We start from the raw sequence: 6000 nt of genomic DNA, 5'->3' as shown, positions 1-6000 counted from the left end.
ATATTAGGGTGCGAGATCTCAGAACACTGGATAGGAAGATTGTTGATTTATATAAGAAGATTCATGGACACTTGATAGGCTACAAGAGGTAATCCCTGATCTATTTGTATGTGATTTAATATTTATATATGTGTATGATCTTGGCTGGTATTAATATTTATTAAAATGGGTTCATATATTCCGCTGCGTACCTTTTATTTGATCATTTAATACCAATAGTCTCCACGTGGATGGAGCGTCCAACGAAGGAAGAGCTGGGGCTGGTATAGTGATGACCGGGCCTAGGGGACACAAGATGTATTGTGCGATAAGGTTTAGGTTCGAGGCTTAAAATAATGAGGCAGAGTACGAGGCACTTTTGGCTGGCTTGCGACTGGCCAAATAACTGAAGGTAACACATCTGCACATTTTTAGCGACTCACAATTGGTTGTGTTTCAGGGGAAAGGTGAGTATCAGGCGAGGGGCCCTAAGATGGCTGCATACCTGGCGAGGGTAAAAGGTTATTTGGATCGTTTTGAGGGGTATACCATAAAGCAAATTCCGAGGGAGAAGAATACTAATGTTGATTCCCTCGCAAAACTTGCCTCCACCAAGGATGGAGATACGCTTGAGTCCGTCCCTGTGGAATACTTATCCAAGCCGAGTATCACTGAAGGAGAAGTTCGCATGGTAGACACCTCCAAGGAGTCATGGGTCGAACCAATTGTGCGATCCTGAGGGATGGAACTCTACCAACAGACAAAAAAGATGCTCAGAGGCTTGCATACAAAGTCGCTCGATACACCCTGGTAGATGGAGTCTTGTACAAGAGGGGCTTCTCTGTCCCGCTTCTGCGATGTATTGGCAAGGAGGAAGCCATGAAGGTTCTCTAAGAGATACGCGAAGGAGAGTGCGGGAGCCACACATGTGGGCAGTCGATGGCTAAGAAAGCCATGAAGCCATTGACTTCGCAAGAAGGTGCGACAAGTGCCAGAGGCATGCAAACTTCCCCGACAGCCCTCGAATGAGTTGGTTGGCATGGCTAGCCCATGGCCTTTTGTTGTGTGGGGGGTAGATCTGATTGGCGTGCTACTCGCAGGCAGGGGAGGAGAAAAGTATGCAGTTGTTGCAGTGGATTACTTCATCAAGTGGGATGAGACAGAATCTCTAGTCAATATAACAATCAAACAGATTGTCACCTTTGTCAATAAGTCCATCATCTGTAGGTATGGAGTGCCCCATAAAATTGTGTCCGATAACAACAACACTCAGTTTAAAGGGGGATTGTTTGAGGATTACTATAAGGAGAAGGTCATAAGGAGGAGTTTTCTGCCGTTGTACACCCATAATATAATGGGAAAGTGGTCCTCAAGAAGAACCTAAAAACGAAGTTAGAGAGGTTGAAATGAGCTTGGGTTGATGAGCTACCCAATGTACTTTGGGCCTACAGAACCATGCCACGTTCAACCACCGAGGAGACCCCTTTTGTCTTGGCGTATGGATGTGAGGCTATTCTCCCAGTGGAGATGAAGATCAATTCTTTCAAGGTACAAGCTTATGAGGACTAGGCTAGCCATATGGAAATGGCTGAAAATTTAGACCTGCTGGAAGAAAGAAAAGAGAGGGCACAACTGAGACTAACAACATACCAAAAGCGAGCCGCGAAGTACTATAACTCCAAGGTACAAGAAAGGGCATTCAGAGTAGAAGACCTAGTGCCAAGAAAAGTCCTCCCCAACACCTGAGACCCGAGGGCAGGTGTGCTAGGGGAAAAATGGGAAGAACCCTACCAGGTCACCCAGGTGATACCTCCTAACACCTACAAATTAGCATGCCTGGATGACACTGTCGTACCACAAGCATGGAATGCAGAACATCTCAAGAAATACTACCAGTAAGACTTTCGCATCCAATGCAAGAATATCTGTAGTTTGTTGGTTTTATGTTAATTTTAGTAGTTAAGAATCAAAGAAGTAGTCCAGATAACCTCACAATATAGTAGATGCAATATTGCCTTACATGTCTTTGTGATCTACTTGCTATTGATGAAAGTGTTTTCTATCTCGCATATTACGTTCCTTCCCTATGCAAGCACTTATATAACAAATGTACACTCATTGTCAAAGTCTATGATCAAAGTGCTCAGTGGAATGAATCCCACCAAACACTTGGAGGGCAAGATAGGAGGCATATATATATATATAAAATGAAGAAACTTGGCGATCTATCTCTTGGATTCATAAGGATTAGCTACCCTTATGAATATCAAAGGAATCAAGAAGTTTCACAAGGATAACCTCCTAGCAAAGGCTAACACCCCCACAGGGGGTAAGGCTTCAAGGAAGGTATCCCCAATAAGTCTACAACAGTCATTAAGCCGTCTAGCCAAAATGAATCCTAAAAGAGACCATTGTAAAAATAGTACTATGCATAATGACGAGAAGGACGATTCTTGCACAAAATAACAAACACACGCAAAAAATATAAAAGGATGCCAAAAACCCAAAGGGTTAACATGTCCTTACAAAAGAAAATATAGTCAAGGTGCACCAAAAAGACTATCATCATCAATCCAAGGAAGACATAAGGAATTCATCAAAGAAGAGGGGCTTATCAAAGCCTCTTATGCATGATAACCAAAAGAAGATGACAAAGGCTCAAAAGGTCAATACATCCTTGCAGTCATTACAAAGATAAGCAAATGTCCTATATATAAAAGTTCCGCACACAAAAGCAAACTTAAAAGGATCTCAAACATAAAGAGTTCCACATATAATCAAAGACTTAAAGAAGTTACATGCAAAAAAAATAGAGGGTTACACAACATCCTTCTTAAGAAAAAATAATAGTGAGCCTTAAAAAGGGCTCTATGGGTTCCCACCACGACCTTTCCACACGACAATCTTCTTAGTGGCATAGTCTCCAAAGGGAGACAGGTTGACATCAGGATTAGTCCTCCACATGGCATGCAACGTGTGCTCAACTATGCTATTCTCAGCATTCACCAACTCAACTTCAAGAGCAATAATATTCTCACTGAGGGTCTAAATGATGGCTTCGAGCCTGGTGTTAGACTGACAGGTCGATGCGGCTTTGGCTATTGCAGCGTCCCTCTCGCAGACCACCTGAGCAAGCTGGCCCTCCAAATCGCTGACTGTGTGGTCAATTCATCTTTCTCTGCCTTGGCCAAGGAGAGGTCCTTCATCGCCACCTTAAGCTCAGATTGTAATCGTTACATTGATGAAGAACTCGAGGTGACACAATAGTGACCCAAGATGGAGGCCTAAGTAAACACAAAGAAATGAAACAAAACGTCAATAATCGGGCTATATTAAAACTGAAAAACATACATTAAGGATTTTAACACATACCTGAATAGAGGTTCGCATATAAGCATCACCCAACTCGGCATCCAGAATGTCGTACACAGACCCTCATTTGCCTTCAAAGATCTTCCCCATGGGATGGCTCACGACCTCTCCGTACTGGGCCGCCAAAGGATGCCCCTAGGGAGTGGAGGTATAGACTCGATGGGGGGGAAACATGTACACCTGTTGGTGTGTCCCTAGACAAAGAAGGGGACCGGGAGGGTCCTGATCCATCAATAGAAGCATAGGGAGCAGAGGGGCATGGAGTCACCTCTTTGGGATGTAAGGTGCCCGAGGACATCTGTCCCAAGTGTGCCCCCAAGGGGCGAAAGAGCATTTTTGAAGGAAGGCAAGACGAAATTCCTCCTCAGAATAGAAGAAGAAAGAGGAGGGGCAAGGGAGGCAAACTCGTCGCCTATTGCCGGTGATGTGATTCGGGAAGTGATATCATCAGTGCATCCATCATCTGCAACCTCCTTAGCCCCGTTTGAAAAGGATCTTAAACAGAATTAATTTCGTACTCCACCTCTACCTCATCTTTGATGTCCATCATATCATCCTCGAAGTAGTGTTAGTCTTCATCATCATCGTCATCATCTACGTCCTTCAAGTTAGAAGACTTGGATGAGATGGAGTACAAGGAAATTTCCTGATCATAAGACAACAACTTGGATGAGTACATATTGCCCTTGGTAAAAAGGTTGCTAGCCTATTTGCACGCAGACGACACAGCCAGGTCCTTTGCCACACGGTCAAGGGCTGCAGGACTCAAACCAGGGCTGACAACCCCTACAAAACCTAAATCCAAGAAAAAGAGAAGGATATAATCAATCAAACTTGAGAAGATGGATAAATACAAACAAAAGTAAAAAGGACTATTAAAAGCTTACATGATTGGTTAAAATGCGTATGCTGGGTAGACACACTATTGGTAAAGAAAAAATCGCTCTACCACGAATCCCTGTTTGGAATGGAGCCCTCCATGATAGGGTACCCTCTGAGGGCCACAACTTTTGGAGCTAATAGAAGCCATGGGGCGATGGGTTTGCCCTCAGGGTAAACAAATGGTGGACCTCCCTCGTAGAGGGACCCCGTAGGTGCACTTGCTTGTACAGTATATACAGGAATCTCAACACAACCCAAGAGTTGGGTTACAGATGAAGGGGTGCTAGCTCACAATAATAAAGTACCTTAACAAAAAAGAAGTGGAGTGGCAAGGCCCCCTGGATCTGATCACCAAGTCGCTGAAAGCTACAAGCCCCTTTGGCGGCTGAGATGCACGGTCATTGCAAGATGGAATGATGTAGTTGATGTTCAGTGACCGTTGATGGGTCTTTAGCATGGTAGAAAGCTTGGTTTGGGTCAAGGTGGATTCGATTTCTGCAATCTCGACATCGTCGAGGATCCTCCTTGGCATGGTTGGTACCTGAACATAAACAACATGCAGTTTGTGAGCACTGACTTCATCAACCCCCTAGGAGGCTCCCTATGTTCCCTACGTCTACCCGTATACTACTTGAACCTATAACATTTGGGGCTCCAGCACCATAGGGGGATGGAGGTTCAAGAGGCAAATTTTCCTCTAGGGAAATTTCAGCTATGCAATCCCGAAGGACTAATTTTAGTTGGCCAACATATGTCTCATGCCATGGTGAGAACCCTGAACCCCCACCACTAGTGATGAATTCGAGTTCACTCTTGAGACTCCATGCCTTCTGCCTAAGGTAGGATAACCTCTATAGGTAGAGCATTCACACACCCGCATTTGTGAAGGATTTGTGGACATCAGCCTTAGAGTCGGAAGATGACAACTCGATAGGTTCAACGTCAGGCGAGACTTTAAAGAACCATCCAGACGCTATAGGCAAGCTAATACTCGACGATGTGTGTGTGTGAAGACAACCCTATGTCTGCAACATGAGTGTAATTACAGTAAGATGAGGACCCATGTATACACACCTAACACGCCATGGAAACAAGGAACTCTTAAGGAAAAGGTACATACTAACCTATGGCCTCTACCCTCATATAAAAGATAAGAAAATTGTGCAAATACCATTGACAAAATGAAGCATACTTGGATGTGTACGAGTGAGACCTTTGGTATGCGAGGGAAGGCCCTAGAGTGCATGGAAATATGCCCCTGGATATGTGCGAGGATGACCTCCTAAGTGAAAGTATCTTATACTCCCTACATTACAAGCATGGAGGTTCAAAAAAAAAAAGAGAAAGAGAAAATAAAATAAAATCAAAGTGGCAAAAATTACATCACAAAATGCTTTTATGGGGGATGGAACCTTGGAGATCTTGGAAGTGACTTCAACAAATTACCACTAGGCTAAGTAATTTTTGTGTGAGGAGACAAGTCCAAGCCTTGGGTATTTATAGGAAGAGCCAACGCTTCCTAACCCTTAGATCAAATTGAAAGTGAATGGCGGGGATCAAAGGCATTGGCGACTTTGGGATCCGCGCTTGGAAATGGTTAGCTCTCATTCAATCTCAAGGATGTACTTGGATCACCACCCTAGCTAGTTGGTTTTTGTGTTTCTTTATAAACTACAAAAAAACACACCACCAAATTGCATTTTGTGTTTCTTCATTCACCACAAGATATCACTCCAAAGGTGAGCCTTCCATTTCCATTGAAGCAAA

This window comes from Humulus lupulus, chromosome 6 (genome assembly GCF_963169125.1).
Source record: "Humulus lupulus chromosome 6, drHumLupu1.1, whole genome shotgun sequence".
Taxonomy (NCBI): domain Eukaryota; kingdom Viridiplantae; phylum Streptophyta; class Magnoliopsida; order Rosales; family Cannabaceae; genus Humulus; species Humulus lupulus.
The sequence above is the reverse complement of the archived record's forward strand: the minus strand, read 5'-3'. Positions refer to the sequence as shown.